Source organism: Strigops habroptila, chromosome 4 (genome assembly GCF_004027225.2).
Source record: "Strigops habroptila isolate Jane chromosome 4, bStrHab1.2.pri, whole genome shotgun sequence".
NCBI classification, from domain to species: Eukaryota; Metazoa; Chordata; class Aves; order Psittaciformes; family Psittacidae; genus Strigops; species Strigops habroptila.
This window is the reverse complement of record NC_046358.1, coordinates 44,060,074-44,087,238: the sequence shown is the minus strand read 5'-3', so window position 1 is coordinate 44,087,238 and position 27,165 is coordinate 44,060,074.

The window sequence follows — 27,165 nt, the reverse complement described above, 5'->3', positions numbered from 1 at the left end:
GCTTTCATCAATATTTGTGAATCTGTATTATAAGCTGACTTGATAATTTTGCTCTTCCCCCAAAATACATTGATATTTTATAGCATTATGATCCTTTTCATTTACTCTAGGGGAAGGAAGAGGGGAGGTCTTGTTCAAATGCAAATTTTATTGAGATACTTATGTAAGAGTCAGAAAATACTGACAAATGTTATCCACAGCTGCCATAACTCAATTAGTTCAGATATCTATGACACTATAAATGCTAAGCCTACACACTAAAGCAATAAAGAAGTATATTGCTTAAAAAAAATGGAGTGGTCAAGTTAAAAGTGATAAACTAAGCAGAGAGATAGACTTGCCTATTTTAGGCAAATAAAACATACCCTTCAGAGTTATCTATTTGTATTTAGAGGTGGTTATTTCCAAGTAAAGGTCTAATTTTTTACCTTGTAAGAGTCAATATAGAAACATCTTTTTTCCTTCATTCTGTTCATTTTTCATTTAGACACCAAAGAGCAATCCCACTTCTCACTTGCTGAAACTATGTGCTCTGAATGACAGCCCAAAGACAGTATGCTTGCCAGTTGCCAATGCCCATTATGGTTGTTTTTGTCTTGATATGATTCCATAAAATCTACCTCACTGGCTTCCCTGCACCGTGAATGCTTAAACTAATCCACTATACCTGGACTGCCTCAAAATCTCAGCATATTCTGGATATGTGCTCTCAAGCCAATCATAATGCTACCAGTGAATGCTCAAGTTTCTGGTGCCATTCACCTGAGAATAGTAGCTTTTGAAGGTTACTATAGATTCATTTCTCATGTAATTGCAAAAATTTCTTTGAGAGAAGAAGTGGTGATACAATCTTACTAGCTTTGTGTATTCTGATTATCTGAAAATGAAGTAGAAAATCTGTACTAAACATTAATTTTGAATGCAGATGGAAAGAACAAAAGCTAATTTGCTATTACATTTCCTGCTTTTACATCAACACAAAGTAAATTCAATTTTTAATCAAAAGAGGAAAATAACCTTTACCCTCCTTAATTACTACACAGAGATAGAATTCTAAGTACTTGGGAATTTTCAGAAAATGAATGTAGATTGTCAGTAACTGACGATAATGCTACAAGCCTCATTCTCTGTTTGCCAAGATTGCTCTAGGAAAAGAAATAGTCACTGTCTATCTTGAATATTAATCCATATAGCCTGGTCTCTGTTTAAGTTCTTCTGGTTGAGATTTTCAGAGGAATTGAGAAGAGTTTAGCAATGTTAAAACATACTGAATTTCAGTGGGATTCTGACACTTCACCTCTGACTATATCTTCCCACAGATCAAAACTGATGTTGAAGTTCTAGCTAGAAACTAGGAAGCCACTCTACCTCAGAGAAAATAAGGTAAAGGGTTGCTCTCAGAGGTATTCCAGGTGAGAGCTAAAACATTTTGTGGGTTTGTATTTCAAGTTAAGATAAAGAGCAGCTTGGTATATGACATGCTGGAGAAACCAGCAAAAAACATGGAGTGAGTAATGATGTCTACAGTGGGAAAAAATGGATGTTATCAGTCAGATAAGGTGAAGAAAAAGAAATAAAGAATCCCTGGAAAAGCATGCTATTTGACTATAGATCATCTACTGAGAATCCAGCAATTCTGCTCTCATGAGAACTTACAAACAGATGGTCATTCTTACTATAAAATTACTATTGCTTTCCCATTTTGTTGATCCTGCCTCAGTCTCTTTCTACTGAACTTGAACCAGCTCTTATTCATGCCTTCCCCCTTTACAAAAGCTGCTTAGCCATTCAGTACCCCTAACAAGGTCAGGTACAATAGAGTTGTAAATATGGGGCTATCACCAGGTCAAAATTTCAGCTGTCTGTGCTTCCTAGCAAGAGGGTAGACAAAATGAGAGCCCTTGGAAGGCTATATTGTGGGTCTTGAGGAAAAAAAAAAATAATTTCTTCATCAGGCTCCAATATATACTCAGTGAGGACGGAATGGAGTCATGCCACAGACACCAAGACTATTTCTGTGAGATCTATAAAAGAAGAAAAAAATCTCATGACCAACGTGTCAAAAGCAAATGAAAGATCTAACAGGGCTGACATGAATGCACCCCAAGTCCCACTACTGCTACCATCATTATATGGCTTTTTTGTACAGTTACTCTCAAGAGGCAGTAGAAAGTGTTTTTATAGATCAAAATATTTAAGGTAGCTCTGTTTGTCTTATAATAATTTATATATTGTTGGAAGAAAAAATACATCCTTTTTATGAATGAAGAGTTTGTTCATTCTGTGATTTTACAAGTGTCTTGATTTATCATAATTTCTTGCATTTCTCTTTATATTCATCTTAGGTTGAAGGGTGAAAACAGTATAGATAAAAATGTAAGGATTATTTAAGGTTGCTGAGAGAGTTCTGCAAAGAACAATGTAAAAGCTGAATGTGTAAAACCAGGCAGAGGCAAGAAGCCTGTTAGCAGCATATGCAAAGATTATATGTGCTTGTTATCATACTGGTGAAAGAACAAATCAAGGACATCTTGTAGACTATGAAATAGTTGCAGTGGCTGTGGTCCAATCATGTCATAAACATGAACATATAGAACCTGAACTGTCATTTATTTGATGTCAATTTGGGTTCTTATTTATTTTCCAGATGCAACTACAATGGAAACAATAAAAGGAAGACTCAACTAGCTGAGGTCTCACCTCTATTTTGTATAATTTGCTGCTTAAAAGCTTACAGAGTAAAACATGTAAATATATGCAGACCTGAGAGTAAGACCTCAGTAAGGAAATTACAGAGTATGGCTGAGGAAACTATGGGCCATAAACAAGAAAAGCACTATGGCTACTAAGCACCTAGAAACCTGCTATAAATTGTTGCAGAGGTTCTGCTTCAGTGGATTTAGTATTCTGGGAGAGGCTGGCGTTTGGACACATGCAGCTGGGAATTTGCTGGGGAAGGAGATCACAAGGATTCTCATCGTACCCAGCCCAGCTGCACCTTTCAGTGTTCTGAATGGGGGAATATGTCAGAGTTATTACCCAGTTCTGGCATGCATATTCTCCTTTAGAACAGCGCAACTTGGAGAGGTACTGGAAATCTCATAAAGATGCTGCTGCTTGTAAGATTTCCACTCCAGTGTTTCCAGTGCTGAGCAATTTCAGATAAGACATGTAATCATTTCAAGTCAGATCTTCTGTTGATGTAAATTAGACTAGGTCCACTGAAATCAATTAAGGTACCTCAATTTTAAAGGGTTTCTTCCTTAGCCTTGAGGTATTTATCCACACCTTATTTTTGAGGTTCTAAATCTTTTAATTTAATTTTTTTTATTAATTTCTCTCATTAAAGAAGTCTGGACCAGGAAAGAATTTTGCGTGCCGTATATTTGCTGGAGCTTTCTACATGTTGTTTTGAAGGATAGAGAATTAAAGGCAAGAAGCTTAAATGTCAACTAAATATATAGGATGAATATAGAGAAGTATAGGGTCAGATGTTTGAATGAGCTTGGAACCTATTCAAACATCCACATAAAGTGGCCAGGTTTTCAAATGCCCAGAGGAGCCAGCGAGTGGGAAACAATCTTAAAATGCATTACTTGTTTCAATTAAATTTGAAGTCAAAGAAATTAGGGGGGCTCTGTCTAGCTTGCATCCAGAGAGAAACGGGAATAAATTCCTTTCCACCTTCAATTTTAGTGATTTTCTAGAATAATTCTTTGTTACTGAACACCATCACAGTTCCCCATAGCACAATTCCATTCTTCCTGAGCCAAGACGATGAAAGGCTGATTAATTCTTTGCAGCTGACTCAGCATTCCCCTGCTGCACACCCCTATTTACAGAAGAGGTAGCTGTGGTCCTTTCTTTGGCCAGAAAGAGAGAATTCTTTTCTTTTCAGCCTGTGGCCGGACGTGTATGTCTTGCTATGCTCCTTTTCACATATTTCATCAGAGCAAACTATGACTATTTTTAATTTGGAAGAAAAGTTTCCAATAAGCATGTCCCAGTCTACCAGAAGTGTACTATGCTGAACCTTCAGAGGAAATAGCCTCCAACATGCACAGCACCCCTTCCTAGTAAAATATAGGAGAATCTGAACTCTGCCAGCTCAAGAACAGCCAGGGACCAGGATGATATATTTATGCTAATTTTTCATTTGTGTTTAATTTTGAAAGTTGCCAACCTTTACAAAAGTACAGCAAATATAATCTTGCAAGTATGACTTGTGAGCAGTTTCCATGATATCCGCTGACAATCTGAGACAATAGCTCTGGGAAAGGTGTGAAATGCCAAACTAATCACAACATGGTGCTAAATCTACAATCTAGTGATATTTTACAAGTTACCAGCACTATTTGGTTACTGCTTAAAGAAAAAGAGAGTAGTTTAGTTACTACAATAATTAAGCCAAATTTGGGAATGTAGAAAACACTACATTTTTCCCAGCAGCAATATTTCTGACATTCACCTGACCCATTTCTTCACAATTTTGGATTTTAAAATACTGGGCTAAACCTTTGTCAGTTCTAACTAACATGAAAACTGACTAACTATGGGACTGTCCTCTCACAAACAAAACCTCCTGAACAATCTGTTGAAGAAAAAGAAAAATTGACTACTATTTGGTCAACCTAGTGAGAACTAACATAACTTGTGACATGATGCCTAAAGCAGCTTAAAGAAACAAGTTGGTGACTTGCACATGTGCATGCTTATGTTGCCAATTTGTATCTTCAAAAAAGATTCTAAAACTTTCCTCTTCTCAGTGTGAAGCATCATTATTGCAATATATGAGCAAATACAGGTCCAGCAGTCTAGGCCATTAGGCCCAACATACCGCAGAAGATTCCCCTCTAACTTTCCTAAAGGAAAGGCTAGCTTGAAATATTTCTTTTGCAAGAACACAGATTTGCCAATCCTTTTTGCTAATTTTTTTCCAAGCAGCAGATAGCCAACTACATAAAGTGCTGATCTGCCAGTTCTGGGTTAGAATTATGGATATCCAGCGTTGCTTCTCCTCCCTTTGCCCCCCATGCCTTAGGAAGAGTGGAAGAATGGAAGACGCACTACCCCCTCAAAGTAAATCCATATGGGGAATGTTTTGTGCAAAAGGTGGTATGGACCACCAGCTGGTAACATTGGGAAGGATTCTACCAAGAGTTCAGCTTTCTCTGCTCCCCCCAAGTCATTTGCAGGCAGTCCTTGGCAGGGTTTCTTACCACTTATATACAGTAGTGCCTCTGAGTTTCATCACAAGTAGCATAGCACTTTTTAAAATACATGCTACATAAAGGTAAGGCATAATGAGCAATACCATACAGATGGACTCACAGATACCTCAAGGCAGCAAGGCATGACCAAATGAGGGGACGAGCAGTCCATTGAATGATGCCGTTACCAGCCCTGAGGAATTTTATCAGTAATATTCTGCCAAAATTATATTAACTGGATACTGCCTGTGCAGGATATTAAAATTTTTTGTTAGTATTGAAGGTAGTTGAGAGGTTATAAACTGTCCCCTTTTGTTCTATAGGTGTTTTACAATGTTTCAGCCAATAAAAATGTGTTTTCCTTTGATTTCCTTCACAGAAATGAAGCATGCACAATATAATCAGCATTGATTAATTTATTTCTCTTAAAATGGATTCTCAAAAAAATTCTGCAGAAAAGACATCACTTTCCTAAGGGGTTTAGATCCTCAATGGCATAAAAGGGAAGCCAATCAGACATTATATCAGGCATACAATTGTAGGATGTGTCCTAACAAAATCCTGCAAATCATACCACAAATTATACTGGACTCCTACATATCTGAAATTCACTGTTACCTGAACCACCTACCTACTGTAATCACAACATTGTACAATGAGGAGGTGCACAGCATTCAGCCTGCCGAGATCAATTTCATGACTCCCAATGCATATCAGATACCCGAGTGGTAGATTACTATATCTGTGTTCTCCTGCCTGTCACAGTGAATAAATAATTTAATATACGGTTGTAGGATTAAGGTTTGATTTTTTTTAGAAAAGTCAAAAGCAGAATGTATCTTACCAAACTTTTATTCATCCCCAAACTCTGATGTCAGAACTATTTGCTTTTCTAAGGATTTTAGACATCTCCTTATGTATCCATTCACAAGAATCAAAAATATTTTTCTTTAACTTAATAAAAAATTGTCATTGGCAATAGTGTACAATTAACTACAGAGTATCTCAGATTGGATTGTATTGGATTTTTTGTTGTTGTTGTTTAGCATACATGTGCAAAAATGGTAACAGAATAGGCAAACTTTTGAATATGAGAAAAAAATAATTTTGAATGTGAGAAAAGAATAATTGCCTAGAATTATTAAGGCCATGCATGCTATGCTAATTCAGCTTTCTGGGGTGCATGATGATACAGGCTTTGATTACAGGATGCCATCATATTTTTTTTCCCTGGGACCTCTGCCTCATTCTGTGCACAGGATGGACAAATGCTCACTTAATGGGCAGTGACCCAATATAGTTTTTATTCTTATTGTTCAGTGGGTAGCCTCTGGCCTTATTTACTGCATACTATTCAGGCCCATATATAAACAAGGAATTATTAATTTCCTCATGAGATTTTCTGTAACTGTCTGCATCACCACATGATTTTACTGCTACAAAACCTCTGCAAGATAAGAATACGTTTCCATATGGTTCCTTTTGCAACATACAGAGAAGTAAGGCACAAATTCTGAAGTTGAAAAAAAATACATTATTTTGAATGCTAAAATTAAGTTGTCTACAACTTAATGTTTCAGAATGTATAGCAAAGTGTCCCTTTGTACTGTCAGGATTGCTGCTCCCTTTCATCTGTCTTGCAGCCCTTTTGGCAGTCAAGCACCAGAGTTCCAGCCTAAACATCACAAAATGAGAAAACCACAAGTAGTAGGTAGCTGTATAAAACCTGACTTAAATGATACAGATCTGAAGAATCCAGGACAAACAGAGAGAATGATATTATTTGGATAAGTTTCCATATTTTTAAAATAATTTTCTTTTTTCTTTTGCATTTCCTCATCTCATTCACCACACAACCAGTAGAGACAAAGACCCATTCTGCAGAAGATAGGATTCTTAATAACATAAATCTCAACCTCCATAGAGTAGGGGTCTCTGGCACACTAAATTTCTCTGGTTCTTTAGACTCCATCAAGGAATGCTGGGTACTGCCAAGATTTTCTGCTTCATAACTTCTTGTATATTATATGAAGAACTGCCTTTAGGGCATCTTTAGGGTATCCTTACCTTTTGGACGTCTAAGCGCATCCCTTCTTTGGGAGTCAAGCATGCTAGTACATTGTATGAGACACAGCCCCATGGAAACATAGTGGAAAACAGCCATTAACAGCTGTATCACAGAGCAGAAGCTTATTTGATTAACTAATCGTGGGCATTTCCTGTCTTTGGAGTGCTTGTTCTTACAAGAACAGTTTTTATGCAGGTTCTAGGTACTTCTTGGTAAGGCAACAGAAAAACAATATTTTTGTCATATAGCATCATACTGACTTCAACATGTGTTAGAAACAAGCAAGCCAGATTTCAGCCTACTCATCTGTCTCACCACCTACTAGTGCAATGGGGGACCATGACCCATCACCAATGAGATCTTCCCTGCGTTTTTGTGAACCTCTTCTGCACTAGTAAGTGCTTTGACAGATGTTTTGATAATTATTCAACAGATGTTTGCTGAGAACAGAAATCTGATAAGGCTCAAGAATTCTGGATTCATTTTTACATTTTGGAGGACAGTGTGCTTTAGGGCTTAGACCTTTCTGCCTGTCTACCAAGCCTAATCTCCAATTTGGGCTGTGTTTTCTCCTGTTTGTCACTGTGCCAGACCACTGTTTCCCCCTGCTTCACCATCCTAGTATCATCATCCTAGTTTCATCATCTTCAGATGTCCTGGCAATATCAGCTTCACATGTTCTATGTCAATTCATCCAATTCCTCTCATACTCTTCAGTCATCTTTCAAGTTGTTGTTGCCAAGATTCTCAACCAAATGCAGGTTATTTTTAAAAAATAACATGATGGAACAAATTTCTCTCAAACTTGGAATCAACAAGCTGGTCTTGCAAATCTTTGGGGGTGGGGGAAGTGTGAATCTGAAAGAGACAATTCTTAAACAAAAAGTTTATACCAACGTGTTAATGTTTTGACACAGTTCTAGGCAACTGAAAACATAGTAGTTTAAAGGGAAGCATCAAACTAACTTGGCTGCAGGCAGCACAGCTGGCTCCACCTACAATAAATCCTTGTCCTTTTCACATAAATAACCAAGCCTGGAAATGTTGCTTTCACATTTACAGATAGATCAGTTTGTCTCTTCTGATGCAGCTTTTTTGTGTCAACTGGCACTAAAGGAGCAGAAAGTGGGCAAGCTTCCCCAGATGTGAATTCCTTCAGTGTGGGCTGACATAGAACCAGAACACTGCAAATGGAGGAGGTGCCACAGTTGCAGCTCTGCTGCTTTTTGGCTATTGACAGATCTTCCTTCCAGAATCACTATCAACCACAGTGTGAAAAACAGCCCTGGGGCTGCTCTCAAATATTTCAAGATGACATGAAAGTATCCACAAAGTAAAGGTGCCATTATCAATTCATGTCTTGCCCATCACTACGGACAGGAATTTTCTTTTTCTCTGGAAAATGTTGATCTGGAGACTTTCTGAAGAAACATAAACACACCAATGCCAAAGGTGGAGCTCCTGGTCAAAATAGTACAACTACTCTATAATTTATGTCCAGTTTTGAACCCAGACTTACAGTGTATTGATTATATTTGGGTGTATAAAGCATGAGACAATGCTGGAACATGTCAGGAGGGAAAAATTGAGTTTGTTCTAATTCCTAATACAAGCATAAGCATGAACATACTAGTCATAGTCCTGGCTGTACTTTCCCACCTGACTCCTCCATACCAGATCTTGCATCTCTTTGCAACAATATTATACAACAAATATCAGGAAAACAAACTGACCTTTCTAAATGTGCCTGAGTTTACAACATAAATGCACACATAGAGCACAGCATGACTAATCTGCTTTTAGACAAGGTAATCAAAGCAAAAAGGAGTCTCACTCAGACCAGAATAGTCAAAGCAGTGACAGTCAAAACCCTTATTCTCACTCTCCCACATCGCAGGTATGTGCCCTAAATATGACTCTATTTGCATTTCTGAATCTGCTAAAAATCTGTCTGTGTAGGCGAACAATTTTTTAAAATCTTGAGTATACCCCAGTGCAAAAAGGGAAAAAACAATTCTGAAAATCACATAAAAGGTTTCCATGTTTTTTAGTTTTCATTGTTTCTTTCACAAAATGTAGCACCCAAATACTTGTGGTTTGAAGAGTGGATTGTCATAAAACTCTCTAACCACCCTCGCACGTAGAATATGCTTGTAGCCCAAGCAAACGGTCCGACAGCCATGACTCTCATCAAAAGCCCTGTACTTGTCACCAGAAGCAGGAAAAACAACAAAGTGGCCCAACATTACCAAAAGCTACTTTTGGGGATAAAATAGCTTTAAAGTGAGGCAGGGATTCCATAGACGTTGAAGCATGGTATCTGAGAACTAAGCTGGTGCCATTTAATGGCACTATGGTACCTGCACCAGAAGAAGAGTTTGCACAGCTGATCAGAGCAATGTTTCCACTGGAAGATACAGACATTATAAGTTCTACTGGTAAAAGTTAAATCAAGATCTTTACAAGGGTCTGAAAACACTGCGTCTATGTTATTTCATCAGCATTGTCATTCATTGCCACTTCTCCACTAGTTTCTTTAGTTGGTTTTACGTCTATATAATGTGAGGGTCTTCCCCTTCAGTGTATGTCCCATGGAGTAGTTTTCCTTTCAAATCTCACTTCATTCACGAAACATCTGAGTTTGGCTCTGTCTCTGCCATTATTCATCTGTGTAATCATATTATTTAATTCTGGAAGGCCTTTAGGGATACACTTTGCATGAAAAGAACCATCTTAAGTCTTGAACTGTATAATCAATAGCAGCAATGTGGTTTTCATAGTAATGCTTTGACCCCTCTTGTATGCCAGATAAAGAGCTAATGCCAACTACTGACCTCTTACCTATTTGGTACAGCCTGTCATGATCCTTAAACCACAGCACATACGAAGCATGATAAATACATTTTCCTGAAGTCAAAGTCTGGGTAGCAAAGAACTGTGAAATAATAAATGCAAATAAAAAAATATGGATATACATTGTTTAGCATAGTTATACATATGACAGCAATAATCACATCACTGTCAAAAGAAATGTAGTATATCACAGCAACTGAAAAATACCATTAAAAGTCTATGAAAATGCAGCTGCTAAATCATCTAATTGTTTATTTCTAGGCATGAAATCATATCTCAGCCGTTGACCTAATCAAAATGGAAAGGGACTTATAATTTGACTAAAACACATGTTGATGATGAATAGTTTATTCCTAAATAAAAACTAATAAGATGACCCACACAGCAAAAAATTACTTTTAATTTTTCCTTGTCTCACTACTGTAGAGAAAAGAAAACACAACTTTCATAAAGTTCTGCTCCACCATTATTTTACATTTATGCAGAATATCTCACTGATCACATATTCCATAGAAACATAGAATCATAGAATCATAGAATAGTTAGGGTTGGAAAGGACCTTAAGATCACCTAGTTCCACCCCCTCTGCCATGGGCAGGGACACCTCATACTAAACCATGTCACCCAAGACTCCATCCAGCCTGGCCTTGAACACCACCAGGGACGGAGCATTCACAACTTCCTTGGTCAACAGATCCAGGCTAGCCACATGTTCTGTAAATAGGTGTGCACATGTGCCAAGAAGTTCAGTTTCTCATTTTGTGTGAAAAATACACAGATAGAGTGCCTTTCAGGTAGGAAAGAACATACATGTTTTTAAGGACAAGAGCGCTTACTGATACTCATTGTACCTGGGTCTGAGTGTCGTGGTTTGAGCTTATCACAAATATGATTAGACACGCTCCGGTCAGATCTGTCGTTATCTCAACCCTTTGTGCCCCACGTTGGGCGCCACAAAGAACTGTCGTGGTTTGAGCCCAGCAGGTAACTCAGAACCACGCAGTCGCTTGCTCACTCCCCCGCTTCCTCCTCCCCTTGCTCCCGGAGGGATGGGGAGGAGAATCGGAAGAATGTAACTCCCACGAGTTGAGATAAGAGCAGTCCCGCAACTAAGGTATAATACAAACCACTACTGCTACCACCAATGATAATAATGATTAGTGAAATAACAAGTGGAGAGGATACAGTTGCTCACCACCCGCCAACCGATACCCAGCCCGACCCGAGCAGTGATCTGGGCCTTCTGGGTAACTCTCCCCGGTTTATATACTGGGCATGATGTGCTATGGTATGGAATACCCCTTTGGCTAGTTTGGGTCAGCTGTCCTGTCTCTGCTTCCTCCTGGCTTCCCCTCCTCCCTGGCAAAGCATGAGACTGAGAAAGTCCTTGGTTGGAATAAACATTACTTAGCAACAACTAAAAACATCGGTGTTATCAGCGTTGTTCCCAGGCTGAAAATTAAAAAACACAGCACTGCACCAGCTACTAAGAAGGAGAAAAATGACTGCTATAGCTGAACCCACACACTGAGACACAAGTTCCTAGTACAACAGTTGTATGGAACCTCAGAGCCTTACTGCACAGGTGGTTAGGTTTTAATTTGCTAGCATGGGTAGAGCTAAATTACTTCTATTGAGGCCATAGTTCTGTTTGTGATATATAAATTGAGCCTAAGACATGTCTATTAGGGAATGAAGATGGACAATTGGAAAGACATGAATGGCACCATCTAAATTTTCCTTTATTGCAATAAAAGACTCAAACAGAAGACACAGATAGCATCTCCCAGACACAGAGGGTTATTCAAGTCAGTGTATATTCTAAAAAATTTAACGCTGAGGCTATGATTCTAGGCAAATTGTATTTCTTAAGAAGTACTAAGGACATTTGAAATAATTCTGTCACCTTTCACAATACTTTTCATATACTTCTGTGAAGTATATACACATAATGTACATATTTACTTGTGCTTTAGATGCTATAGTTTATTCCACCTGTCTTTGCAGAAAGACAAGTCTTCTATCAATCCTGTGCCATACCTGCCAATCCCATAGGGATGAGATAAAATGGTGCCAGGAACCTGTGATTAGGTAAGAACTTCCTTCTCCTGCAGTCTTGTGTTGAATGTCTTGTTTACTCTTCCCTTCAGTAGGACATGTTTTTATGCATCATTCCGTAGGACAATACATTAAGAAGGAAAATTGCTTTCACAGAGTTTAATGCAAATAGGAATCTTTTCTGGCAGTACTCATCCTTAAAAGAGTGTAAAGCCAAGCTGCCTTTTAATGATCCTGGGAAAAAAAACTACTGATGTTTTATTGTGCTCATTGCATCATTTTTATTCAGTAGTTGGAAGAAGGAAAAAAAAAAAATAGCTATTAAAAACAATCTAATTTTCTCAGCATCTTTCTGAGGTAAGTGAACTTCTGAGTAGATCCTAATTTACACAAATTAATACTACCTGCTGTGACATACCTGTGCTGAGCTTGTTATAGTTTAGTCCTGCTTGATTGAACCAGCTTTTAAAATCACAAGTTGTTTCCAAATTACCTGCTTAAAGCTAATTCCAGCAGGGTCTGCTCCCTATTGCTGCTGTTCCCTGGAGTTATTTTACCATAGCACAGCCTCCTGGACATTCAGGGGCTCTTCATCTTTGCTGCCTTCCTCTTCATCCTCCTCCTTCTCCACAGCTGTGTATCCATTTGAGCAGCAGCAATACTCCTTTAGCCTTGCTTTGATGTTCCTTGTCCTTATTCTGGCAATCACTTGATATTTAAAAGTCAGCAAGAACTTTGTTGCAGAAGCTATATTATCAAGTGCCCTGGTTATGTTATAAGTATATTTGTTTATTTATTTTCTTGTTAGGTTTCAAAGTACAGTCAATACTTTTTAATGTCAACCATAAGCAGCCACTGACAGTTACGATGGGCAATAGATCAAGACATTTGAGGCTGAGGTGAGCAACCTGAAGTCTTCTGGCAGAAAAGCTGAGCATCCTCTTTTTAACACATATGACTCACAAAATAGCTTAGGATCTGTTGCAGCCTTCTTTGTCTTAAATGTTTATTATATTATAATTATTAGTTTATGCTACTGTAAGACGTGAGTACAGAAATAAGCTACTTACTGTTGAGATAACACTAAGTTACACTAGACACTGTAATGAAGATAGGCTAATTTAAACTAGACACTGTAGTCACCACATAGTTATTCCCACCTCTAATGGGTCAGGATTATAAACAGTCCCACCCTAGACATATAGCAAGGATCTGTGGTTGTTCTCATACATCCTATAGAATTGAATGAGAGCCTTGCTTTACAGAGGGTATGAACATCCACCTCTCCCTTGAAAATCTTTCTGCAGAAATTAGACTCTGAAAGCAATTCTGCAAAATGCAAAATATCTTCGCCTTGCTCAGAAAAATGTTTTCAGTAAATGTTTAATGTTAAACATAAAGCTGCAGCCAGTTACAGCCAATTTGGAGTTCATCTTCTTTAACATAGATGTACGTCTTTTGGTGGGTTGTGCTGGAAGTCTCAGTAGTTTGTAGGAATGAGTCAAGTAATTATGACTTGAGTAAAGTTGAAAGACTGAGAAATCAGGACCTTGTCGATTAGAATGAACTCCAGGTCTTCTTCCATTCTTTTTTCACCTAGAAAAACAAAACCTACTAGTTTCTTCTGTCCTCCCCACTACAAGTCTCCTAAACAAAAAAAAAAAAAACCAAAAACCAAAAAAACCCCAAAAAACAAAAAAAAAAAAAAAAAGAAAAAAAAAGAAAAAAAAAAACCCCACACAAGCACAAAATAAATCTTACCTATTTTTTGCATTATTTAAAACAGTCCAATAGCTATTCTTCTACATCTCCTGTCTATTCAATGTAAGTGAAAACCATAAAATGAAGTTGAGTAATTCTGGCACCCAAAGAAAGTGCAAGGAGACACTTTTGAACAGCCAGAGGACACAAAAGCACTGCTATATTATACTCTTTGTCATTCCAATTTTAACAATAAGTATATTAATCACCAGCACCACTGAAGTTTGGTGTGCAATTAGCATTTCAACGCCCTCTCCCTCTGCTGGGGTGGAGCAGTTTGCCTCCATTGTGAGCTTCTTTTAATTGTGGTGCAAGAATGGACGGTTCTGTGATTGCATTTTGGAAACTGGTGGCAGTTCAGTTGTTAGAGGCGAGCTCAAGCTTCTTTGTTTGTTTGTTTATTTGTTCCTCTACTTGTACTTCTGCTGTGTTAACTCATGGAAATTGCCCAGGGACAGATTTAAATCAAACACAGACAGTTTCCATTTTTGCTCTGTAACTACTAAGATGTGTTTAAAAGGGGCTGCTGCTAGAACATAAGGCATGTCTGGAGTGTTTGTTTACTTGCTGTTCTGAGCATGTGCTCTTTTGTTAAGAGAAAGGGCTTTCTGTGGTATATATGTCCGGTGCCAGTGGCTAAGCCTCTTTCAATAATTAAAAATAATAGTGGACTGAGATGGGTTATTCAATTTTTTCAACATAAAGATGTGTGTATGCTATTTAATGCAATGGCTTCAAATATTAACCTGGTCTTTTAAAGATCTCCACAAACTGCACAAACACACATATGTAAATGGTTCCTGGGATTATGCCTTGGCAACTTGAAAATGTTTGTATTTCTTCTGTGCTGGGTATATTTTGCTTTCCTAAGCAGACAAGTCCTTTCTGGTTAATCCTGCCCAGTGCTGTGACTTGCCCATCCCATGGGGATTTGGTGCATGGAGGTTATTTGTTCTATTAATCAGGAGGTTCCTAAATTTTAATCCTTGGTAAAGCACTGGATTGCCATCTGACCTTGGCAAGTCACTTGACCTTCTTTTGCCTCAGTCAATCCAGCTGGAAAATTGGGTAAAAAGCAAGACTTTACTGAAAAACAGATGCTGCATCTGAGATGAGATTCTTTTTGCAAATAATAACGCAACCAGAGTGAGACTGAAAAGGGAACCTTTGCAAAAGGCAACTTTCTGGACTTTACTGATCTTTGTTACACTTTACTGATCTTTGTTACACTTTACATTTTGGTAGGAGATTCATCGAAATGCCTTACTTGACAAAACAATGTATGCTGGTGGATGAGTGGCTGATGCAACATTTATGCAAGGAGTTTTGTTTAACTTGAAAGATCACATAGCTTTCTTCATCTAGTAATTTACACTGGCTTCTTCTTGATGTAGGAGGAATGAGGTAATGAAGGGACCAGACATGGATATCATATCTGACTAAGCCATCAATATGCCATGGGCCAGATTCTCTGGCCTACTCAGCTCTGCTTCAGTGTTCCTATGGGAAAAAAAAAAAAAAAAAAGGAAAAAAGAAGCAGTCAGTGCTTCTCTTCTGCTTGGGGAGGCAAAAATGCATTTTTCTGAACCATCCACCCTTGGATCAAAGAGATAGTCTATGTTCCTAAATTCTTCTTCCACTCTATTGTTCATCTTTTACTCTGACTGCTAATTAGTATACTGACGATGTAGTTGGTGTTATCTACACAAATATGCCAAATATCACTGGGGACTGGAGTGTCACGTGTCCTTAAAACTCTAACAAAATCTTGATATTTTATACAGAAAATCAAATTTGGCTCAATACAAAAGCTTACTTGAAAGCGTAACAAATGGGCAATGGAGACTAACATTACGACTTGACTGGAAATGACATCCCAGTAGAGGATAAGATATAATAAAGAAGTGAGAAGTAATGATGAATTGATCATTTGCTCCTGGATATATTTAAGATACTGCAAGAAACTTTACTTGTTTTTGTGCATTATGACAATTACTTATGCTCTTGTTTACTCTTGCAAAATTATTAAATACCTTACAGTTCTGCATGATTTCAGTGAGTTCAGCATTACTATCGGCAATTTTTTGAAGTCATAATACTTTTTGAATTACTAAATAGGGATTAGAGCTTGCCTACAGGATGTTAAGTTCTGAAAGAGAGGTCCTCTATATCCTTAGCATTGTTTAAATTTGAAATAGAAAGTGGAACCCAAATGATGGAGGCTTACCTAAAATGAAATTAGAATAAAATGGTTGCAGGCTTCAAAAAACAGAACTACCGAGTTTTGCAAAAGTAACTGAGTGGGAAATAATTCTCTTAGGTAAAGTAAGAAAACACTAATTAAAGGAGACAATCAAAATTTTGTATGGTTTTTGGAATTTTGTTTTCTTTTTTTCCAGTTCTTCTATTGGTCTTCTAATCTCAGAGGCAAAGGTTCATATTTCTTCTTACTAATTCTCTATGACAATAACTTGGCAACTTTCCCTGCAAAAAATATGCTGGTGGTGTTTTAGGTCGGCCTTACCCTTAGAGAGAAAAGTGGCATGGTAGGAGTCATTGCTTCTTGCAACAAAAAAATAGAGACAGGCATTTTTTTCTTTGGTTTCATAAGGAAGAATTTCTGTTTACTGTGCACAGCACACGTTACACAAAATACACTGTGGCTGGGCTGAGAATACTTTTCCATGTGGAGGGTAATCCTTAACTGGTAAATGAGTGGTGTGATATGGCTTTGAATGGCATCTCCCATATCATCTTCCCATAAAGCCCCATTGAATAAGCACCAAATAAAGAATATTTCTATCACCTGTCAGCCCATACATGAAGGCATTAAATCAGTTTAAAAAATCAGCCAAGTAGTTTAGAAAGAAATCATTCAAAAAGACCTAGGTTTTCTGAAGAAACAATAGATTATTTTCTAATGGAAAATTCCAAAATTGTAACACTAACTTTTACCTTAAAATAAGATAAAAATCAAAATGAATGAATTAAAAATCTATGACTATAGTAATTAAAAACCTTATCAAATCACATATTTTCACATATTTTCACCTTTTAAAATAGTAAATTTCAGCATATCAGAGGGAAATGATTCATTAAAAGCTCTCCTAACAAAATCTGTAATTGCATTATAAATCATTCTGTGGAAAAATATGATTTGTATCTGATGTCTAGTTAAGCTATGTTATATATAATACAATGCTAGGCACTATAAAAAAGCAAAGGCAGGGACAATTCCTGTTTTCTGAAGAATTTGCATTCTAAACAGAAAGAATGTAACAGGGAACAGATGCATCTTTGTTCCTTTCCCTGTCCCTTCTGATCCTTGCTCATACCACTCTCCTCTGTTCGAGTGTGCATCTCCATCCAATATTTCTCCCCCTCTTTGAATTCTAAATCCACTTGCAAGGCATTCTCCAATTTCAGTTTCATTCAGACTTTCCATCACCGGCTGACTGATGTGTAGAGAAGTGCTTCCATCTCACTGCAAGGTGCCTCAATAAAGGTTATCCCATGTGCATGGGTTCTGGTACTGGATTAGTTGTACGGACAGACTGCAGAGACACAAGTCATGCCATTCAACATCATCCTCTTTTTTGTTCCCTACCTCTTGCTCCAGTGTGATACTGGTAGCCCTTAGGTGTTAGAGTTTGTCCAATGTTAGTTACTGGGTGTATTTTCTCAGTGGATTCTTGAGCCATATGTTTCCATCTGTTATAATATTTCCCTTCTTTCTACTGACAACTATTACTCACTTTTATCATCTCCTTCTTCTTGACTGATGTTACTATATTAAGAAGAGGACAGGAGTGTATAAGCATGAAAATGTGGGCATGGATGGCTATTTTTTACATGTGTTACGTGGTAACTGGGAAATATGTTACATTTGTCAATGAAAATCCAAGACTTAGTCCTGCATTTTTCATTGATGCAGAACTACTGGAGGCACAGGGGGGTGTGTTTTCTGACAGCACACTTCTTTGACTATTATTTTTTATTTTGGAAGTTTAGGTAGTTGCTACTGATAACATGTTCTGGTGACGAAAAAGAAAAAGAATTCAGGTTATTGTATTTAACCTGTACAGTGTCTTTAAGTGAGAGCTGAGGGTGTTTGACCCTGTCTGGACCAGGCTTTGAGGATTTAACCAAACAGTGAACTCTAACAACCATCTTGCCTGTCTTCCTGATAACCTGACTGCATTCACTGTGTAACTGCACAGCTTTCTGATAAAATTCACCTTGTACTCAGGACCAATCTCAAAGAGGAAAAACAAAACAAAACAAAACAAGCACTTCCCCCACTTTCTGGGGAAGGGAATATTTTATTCTTTCTTCTGGGCACATACAGAAAATAGTAACATTTTAGTAATGTCATGGTCTAAAGAATATTTTTTTCATTGGGATGGCCTTCAACTATTTGTTTTAATTACTATTTATCAGTAATTAAATACTCTATACCTGATTATGTAGATGCATAAAAGAAGTATATGCATGCTTTTTTTTCACCTATCAGGTAGCGTTCTCCATCAACAGTCAATAAATCACACTGGGCTTATTTTATTTTTCTCTTTCTTGATCAAGCAAACAGTACATCAATGCAGGAAAAATCTTACTGCCTGTTGAAGTTAGAATTCTTCCCATGCCTCTTTTACTGTCTTGGAGAATTGATGGAGTTTGAGGTCTTGTTCTGTCTCCTTTCCTTTCCTGGTATATTTCTATTTAAAGTCTCACTGCCTGATAAAATGCCTGTATTTAGTGACTCTGGCTCTAGCAGTTTCATCTCCTGTGAGAAAAATGAAGGCTTCATATAAGATCAAGTAGGTAATAGCTACCACACACCAGTTCTCTGTAAGACTTATTTCTTAAGACCTCATACAGTACTCAGAGAAGTGATTGGACTAGCCATTGGATCAAGCCTTTACTTTATGCAAAGATGTCCCAAGACAGCCTAAAGGAAGATGTGAATAATATTTAAAGCAAAAGACTGACTCTTGTGTTATTATTTTTACTAGGATTATTGTTAGCATTCATGTCATACTTTTCTTTAAAATCCCCTTCCACTGCACCAACATAGATTTAGAAAGAATAGTTTCCTTTCCACTCAGCTCCCCAGAAGTGTTCTGGGACAAGCTGCAGTGATTATAGAGGCAACATCATGTAAGTATTAGCATGATTAGACTGCCATGTCTTAGATATCACTCAGCTCCCACTACTCTGGAGCCTATGTATTCCTGGCAGTCCCCCTGCAAAGGAAGTAGTTTGTGTGTTGATGGATACCATGCAAATTGCTCTGTCTGAAGGAGCTCTTGCACAGTCAACCTATCTGAGAGGATTAAAAAATAGATTCCCTCTGCCTGTGTAATGCTGCCACTCAAACCACACCTAAATATCAGTAGGAGACTGAATATTTGGAGAATTGTTGGTTTTGGCTAGCAATTACTATGAAGCATCCAGCCAGATCCTGAGCTCAGTGGCATGAGCATAAAACCAAAAGCCAACAGAAATGGCTTAAATACTGCAGGTTTACACCAAACCAGTGTAATCAGAATAACCTCACTGCACCCATGACCATCTAAGAAAAAAAAAAGCACTACAATTCTTTGTGTAAGTTCATGTGAAATTTTGCAGAGTACTGTCTGCTTTGCATACTTTTCATTAGTATTTACAACTATTTAAAGAAAGCTACCAGTGTTGTCAAAGCAAATTAACTTGTTCTTTGAAAATCAATCTTCCTTTTTTTTAGGTGTATACTGTATATCCTCACAGGTTTTTTGCCACTGATGGTTTGACACGTTTTTATCTCCATGAACAACAAAGCCATGCATAATTCCATGCAATTGTCTTTTAAGATATGAAGGGGAAAAAAACCCTAATTTACAACACAAATATATTAGGGTTTTATATAAAAAGCATCACATGTATTGATCAAAATGACTTTCTTTAAAATATTTGATGCTCAAAAGAGAACTAATTGTATTACATGTTATAAGTGTATATTATCCCATTCAAGCTGTGCCAAACAGGAAAATTGACAACAAAGCATCTTCACTGGAGTTACATACCTTCAAGTTGTAATCAGATAACAGTGCCTGTATACTAAAGTAATATTATCCTAAAGGACCTTTTCAGATACCACCTAACAGGAGTTTGGAATATCTTTATTAATCTTTATGTAGATTAAAAACACCTCCCACATATATCTTGCATTTTTGTACCTCTTAGTTTCCAAATATGTTTGTTAAGACTAGACAGTGTTTGCACATAATGAAACTGTTACTTATATAGTTCAAAAACCTAAAGTAGGACAGTTAATATAAAGCACACCTATACGTACTTATAAACAGTACAAGATGAAAACAGAATTGTCATGTATACATACACATCATATATATTCTATAATAAACTCTTCCTAATCAGTTGTGCACTTTATAAAACAAAGTAAGAGAAATGACAATGCTGTCATTTGTATATTCGCCCTTAGTTCTCTAATGGAAAGCTTTTTTTTCCTTGCCAACTCATTCCTGACAGTGTTAATGATTCACTATAAAGCAGCTTCTGTGCTATGATTTGTGACATTCAGGCTGGTTAGATGGGAGGACTAGGCAGGTTTCTGGGGAGTGTTTTGGATGCAGAAATGCCTTGAAGATAGCACTTTATTATATTTAGGACAAGTATGACATCCCACTTCAAGGAAAAGGCCCCTATACATATTGAGAAGGGATTTCTATGGTTTAAGTGGGGAGGAGAAGGTTAGTTTAAAAGAATGTCTCTCTGTTTTTTGAGACGACATAAAGATAGGAGGTAGAGAAATGGAGGCAGGAGGCAGAAGGATTATGGATAATGGAAGAATTTTGCCTGAGGGTATGTGCCTGCTTTGCCTATTCCTGTATAACTAGAATATTTATAATTCAAATGCTTATCTTTAATAATTAAAAACCAAGGAATATTAAAGACAAAAGGTAGAGAATATTATGTACACATATGTAGGCATCATGCATTAAATCCCCACAGTTGCAAAATATAGCAAGAGGTAGATTTAAAGGGGGTTAAAAAAGTGAATATTTTAAAGTGTCTTGAAAAAAGAATCTCTAATTCACTCCAGTTCTGCCAGAAGTGATACCCCTTACTTCTTATTTCTACACATAACTAGTCATGGGGAGAGCTACTAAAAATACACTGCATGGTGGCTTGACATCAGCACATCAACAATTAAAAAGTAGATACAAATATTTCAGGTTTTCTCAACCTTAAAAGTTTTGCTCATGATTTATGAAAACATCCGGTTTGCAAGGGCAATTGCATTTTGCTTTTACAGGACAGTTAGTTACATTGTTTAAGAAAACTGCTAGTTGCAACAGAATGTAATATTCTACCACATTCAGTAACACCCTCTGATCTGCTTTCCACAGACAGCAAAGAAACAAAGAAAAACAGCCATTGCTGTGGATAGAAAAGAGTGTTTGAAAAGAGAAAGAGACCTCAAATATGCCCCTAGGTATTATAAAGCTGTCAATTACAAGCAGAAAAACAATACAAAGGCTGCAACAAATAATTTATAAAGAGAAAACTATGCAAACAAATAATAACAAAAATTAATCGCTTAACTTTGAATTATTTGGAAGATGCCATTTAAAAAATTATGAATTAGTGCAACAAAATCAAAAAAGCTATGGTTAGAAATATGTCAGAAACAGAAATCTTGGAAACCAAAATATGAGTAAATCACAGATTCAAGTCAAATTATTCATTAAGGGCAAAGTAGTTCAACTTTGAAGTATGTTGCCTTTATGAAAGTGAATTTATGGATGATAGCTTAAACTAATGCTTGAAAATCAGAGGTGTTAATATTTACACCTTTGCTCATTACAGCAAGGAAATGACTAATGAAGAATTAAACATCCAAGTCTCTTTGCTTCCCCATCAAACTATAATCTCTGGCTGAACATTAACACAACCTGACAATAATAGGAAACTCTTCTTCTACATATATATGTGTATGTATATTATATATATAATGTAAGCTTTTAAAATGGATGCTAACACATCTGTTTACAAGTTTAATATACTTGCACTGATACCAAACTGCAGCTAATGAATAAGACTAGTTGAAATCATTATTCCGAATGGAGGAAACTGTTCGTAATCTGAAACTATATCCAGGCTTTTAATAGAGGCCTGAAATATTACCGATCGAATAAAAACCCATGAAGATTGCTGTTATTAAAGTACAAATGTCTGAAAAAGATGTTTTTATGGGTATTTTGGGATTTTACCTTTTTTTTTTCCCAAAAAAAAAAAAAGCATCAGAAGTTTTTTGTTAGGGCATGAATCACAAACTATCCCAGTCACTGAAGGCCTCTCATTGACTTCTCAGTTTTAGCTTTGACTCATGGGACAAAGAAACAAGAGAAATATTTTTGTATGATTTTTAGGACTTACAGTGTAAGTCTTAAAATTTTCTGAAAAGGGCATGTACAGGTAATAATTGAATACAATGACACATGCATTATCTGTTCAATGCCAGAGTAACATACGATTTCTATGTGTTTGGGACTTGCTATACAGCACACAGTGCTAGTAAGGTTAATGGTAATTAACCAGTCATGGGCTGCACTCAGGACAGTGAGTCTGCTAGCCCAGTACAGGTAACCTGAACGTATCCTGTCTTAACCTTGCATCCACCATGGCATAGGCTCAAGGCAAGCAAAGAATAGGTAGGATGCTGTTCTGTGCCCACATCCTGTCAACACAGGTCGATGATGATGAGTAATAGATGGGAAAGATATGTGACAATTAATTAAATTTGACTACTGTGCTCTTTTTTTATTATTTATTTATTTTTGCTGTATGCATTTTAAGTTTCTAGTAATTGCAAGGTTTTATTTTTGAGGAGGGCTTTTGTGAAGAAGACTTGCTGAAAGTAATTTTATACTAGTTTAACCAAATGCAGATACTACCTGTTCATGGACTTATTAAGGGACTGGTATGCTTGGAGGTTTTCACTTTAAACTAAACCAAATTTCTTCATGTATGCACCTCTGTCCATCTGAAAGGCCATTATTACAAAAGAAAGGAAGATATTTTTTGACAAATTGATACATATAATCAGTATAATCAATATAATACCTTGAGCAGATCACAAATAAAAAGCTGTTAGACCTCAGTGTTTTCTTCCATCCAAACACAGCCCAGGTCCCTTTCCTGAATTTATATCTGTCCATGGAATACTTTTATCAGCCTTTCTGCATTTCACGCCACCTACTTTTTCAGCCCAGAGAGCTACCTCCAGTCTTCCTTCTTTCCCAATACTTTTGCAACCATGTCATCTTCAGCAGAAAGAAGGATCACTGCTGAGCTTTGCCTTCATGGCTGCTCCAACATACATTTACTAATTCAAGAAAAGAGAATTAAAAGAAAAAGATATTAAGGAAAAATAAATCTGTGGTTTGGGTGTTGAGGTAAAAAGAAGGTTAAGTCCAAACAAACCCACTCTTCCCAGTATACAGACTGGGCCAGCTTTTTTTTTTTTTTTTTTTAATTAGCAAAAATATTAAGGACTTTGATATGGCTATGATAGTAGCGTCCAGAATAAAAACCTCAAGAAACTAAGCCTGCATCAGCATGTGTGCAGGAGTAATACAGAAGGTGAGACACTGTAACAATGAACGGGGTGAACATTGAGATTGTTTGAAAAGCATCCTGTCTGTGATCAGAAAAAGGAGGAACTCCGAGGAAGTGCTAAAGTAGACAGTAAGAGTTTAGTAGCACAAAAGTGACTTTAACAATGCCACCCAGGATTTCAGTGAAGTGACAGAGCAGGGAAGATAAGCAGTGGACTGCAATAGCTGTGAACTTCAGCAGGGGCTCCACAGTTTGTATTATGGAGATTCTTAAACTGCTGGCAAGCAGTTGGTAACACTGGAGTAAGAATTATTGGTATTCACAAAATTCTCTATTCTCCTAAGCCTGCCATTCTCTGAGTATTAAACACTACAAAAAATACTGCCTTTTGAAATATGTAGTATTTGTCTATGTGAACCTTTTCCTAGGTTTGATGGCCACTTTGTTACATGCATTTAGGATACACAAGGAGGAGATAACAAGTTATTTTAAAAAATTAATAGCATAGCGGCTTCCTGAGGTTGAACATGCTCAACTTTTAAACATCTTTTATAATTATAACATGGAAAACACCTTCCTTTTAAAATTAGATGATTACAGATGTAGCAAGTGGCTGCCTATGTGAGTTCACTCAACTACAGGTTCTCCAATATCTTCTAAATAATCCAGGTGAGGTGACTGACTCTATGAGGATGTGAACAAGCCTGCATTGAGATGGATGCAGCCTGTTCCTGGAATTCCTCTTCAGTATTGTCTCATCTTTTTTTCTGCATGTCACACTCCCAGGTACAAGAAGTTCACACATATTGCAAGCTCTTCATCAAGGCATTGAAAAAATGTAGTCAAGTATGCCCGAGCAGAGACATGACAGAATATGCAGGTAAATTGCTGAACATTGGATTTGCATCCTCAATTTTGTGGTACAGCTGCTGCAAGTGTTTGATCTACAGTCAGCAAAGCAGTTTGCAGTTTGGTCCAGTAACGGATGAACGTGACCAGTGGCTTTCCCATACTCTAGTAATAGTAGATGTTTTTCTGCTAAATCATGCTCATATAAATATCACCTCCAGAAATGAACAAGAATCCTGGTATGTTCCTCTGGTTATCCAACTGCATGCGTGAAGGTAATCTTTGTTTGGCAAAGAGAGAGGGGACTTGCTATATCTGTACTTGAACAGTGCTCGTGAGAACTGAAGGATTAAATGGGAAGCAAGGTGAAAACTACATGGCTATAAGATTCTGGAAAATAAGGGAATAAAGAGAGAGTAAGGAGGTACAGATACAGGTAACTACAGATACAGGTTAACTACAGGTAACTAGAGATCAGCCCAAGTACTTCCAGCAAAGTACATCGAAGCTGCAGAACGAATGCAATTCACTCACACTTTCAGCTTCAGCTCATAGTGCATATGACTGTGGTATGTATAAGGGTAGATGGTAGGAAAGTATGGATACCTACATATGTGTAGACAGCCCCTCAGTTCATACACCCAATTTTATGCCAGAAACTACCGATGTCTAGAATGAAAATGAAGGAAATTGGCAGGACATCATGGATTCCAAGATATTTATAAACTTGGAAAGCTTTAACAATGTAAAGCTGTCTTAAGATGGAGCCAACTACTGAGAATGCTGGCAGCCTGGAAGCTAGAAAGCTCTGTATCTTCATCTATAGATATGTTTGAGCATGTTTCAGCATATTTGTGCTGCTCTTGTAATATACTAAAACTCAGAACATATCCCTCAGCCTGTCAAGAGCCAAGTCCATTGTTGCATTTTGGTATTAGATTTCTGGTTTTCCTTTTCATTATCCCACCCCCAAACTCTTCATTAGTGCTATCTTGTTTGTACAGAAATTGAAATGCCCTAAAAAAAAAAAAGTGTGTGTTGACCAACAGAACATAATATTGCTTTCACAACTCCTGCATGACTTTTTCTTGGTAAAGTGAAGAAAACTCCAAGCTCTTAAATTAATCAAAATTCTTTAATGTTATTATGATAATATTTAATCAACTTCTAAAAATAGCATGCTAGCGAACATGTCTATTGGAATCCTGTCCAAGAGACAGCATACAGACACACACACTCGTGGCCTTCCATGTTGCGACAAACCAGCTGAAGTAGCTGGGAAGGCTTTATGTTAGCATCTAAAGGCATGTTGCCCACGGCTAGAACACAGTGTATATGCTCAAACATGCAACTTTCTTTCAAAACAGCATATGCGTAAAGAATTAAGACACCAACGGACATTACAAAAAAAAAAAAATTTACTTGCCTAATCACCAATGTTAGTCTGAGTAATAAACAAAATGTGTTAGATACACTAATTTATAGAGAACAATTATAGAAGATTAGTACTACATCCAATAGAATTCTTCCTGTCACTGGAATGTTAAAATCACTGGCTATACCCTGTTAGGAAAGAGAGGGTAATTAAAGGACAAGCAGTGGATAGTGTACGTTAAAGATAGCATTATCTGCTCTAAAAGTATTGACGAAGTAGGAAAAAAAGGACTTTGAATGCTTTTTGATCGGCATATTAAATGATAAATCATGAGCTGGGAGTAGTGGTGCAGGAGCCAGCAGCAGGCTACCAGATTGAATATAGGAAGAGGATGGCTAGGTAGAAAAATTGCGTTGTGGAGCATAATAATCAGGAGTTACATGCAGGAAATTTTACCCGGTGAAATACCCTTGGAGTCTCTGAAAACTCTCGACAACTTTCTAATTAAAAAAGTATTTAAACAAATTCAAGAAAGTTCTAGAAGAGACTTTGTTCGTATGGATAATGAATGCCTTGTTGACAATTATCAAGGTAGTAGTGGGCACAGTATAACTTCATTTTAACGTGCAAACAGACGGCAACTTTTCAGTAGTGATATATCAGACTGTACTTTTCTTGCCATCCTGTCTTGCCTCTGTTTGAGATAGGGGCTTCCAGCTCTTGCCGATTTCAGAACACAGTAGGAACCAAGAACTGGGAAACACTATCTCTTTCAAGATCTCATGGCTCATCGCTCATGGCACTGGACCAGCCCTGCTATGTGACATTCAAAACCACTTCATTTATCACTCACACTGAGGGGGGCTGACCCCTGGTGCAGGAGATATACATGTATATGTGGTCAAAACCAGTCTCGAACAGATTTGAGAGGAATAGAGCATTTAAAAGAGAGATGCAAATGATAATTGAGAACTGTTTAAAAATACATTATGGATTAATGGAAAAGGAAAAAAAAAGGGGGGGGGGGGGGGGGAAGGAAAAAAAAGAAAGTTTAGCCATAGAGCAAAACAAAGTTTGTTTCCAAACTGAAAACTGTCCCAGGCAGGAGTCAATTTTGAAATAACTAAAGGGGGGCAGGAGTCAATTTTGAAATAATAACTAAAGGGGGGAATGAGACATTGATTATAGTGAGTAAAAACTAGTAACAGTAGAATGCAAATAACTGAGAGATCTAAAAGTTCTATGTCCCGTGGTGTTCATGTTGGTTTTGTAATATATCAGAAAATATAGTACCTAGCAATGACAGATGTCTACTACGCAACAAATGTAAAATTATCAGTCTGCAGAAGAGGAAAATGCATTCAACAAAC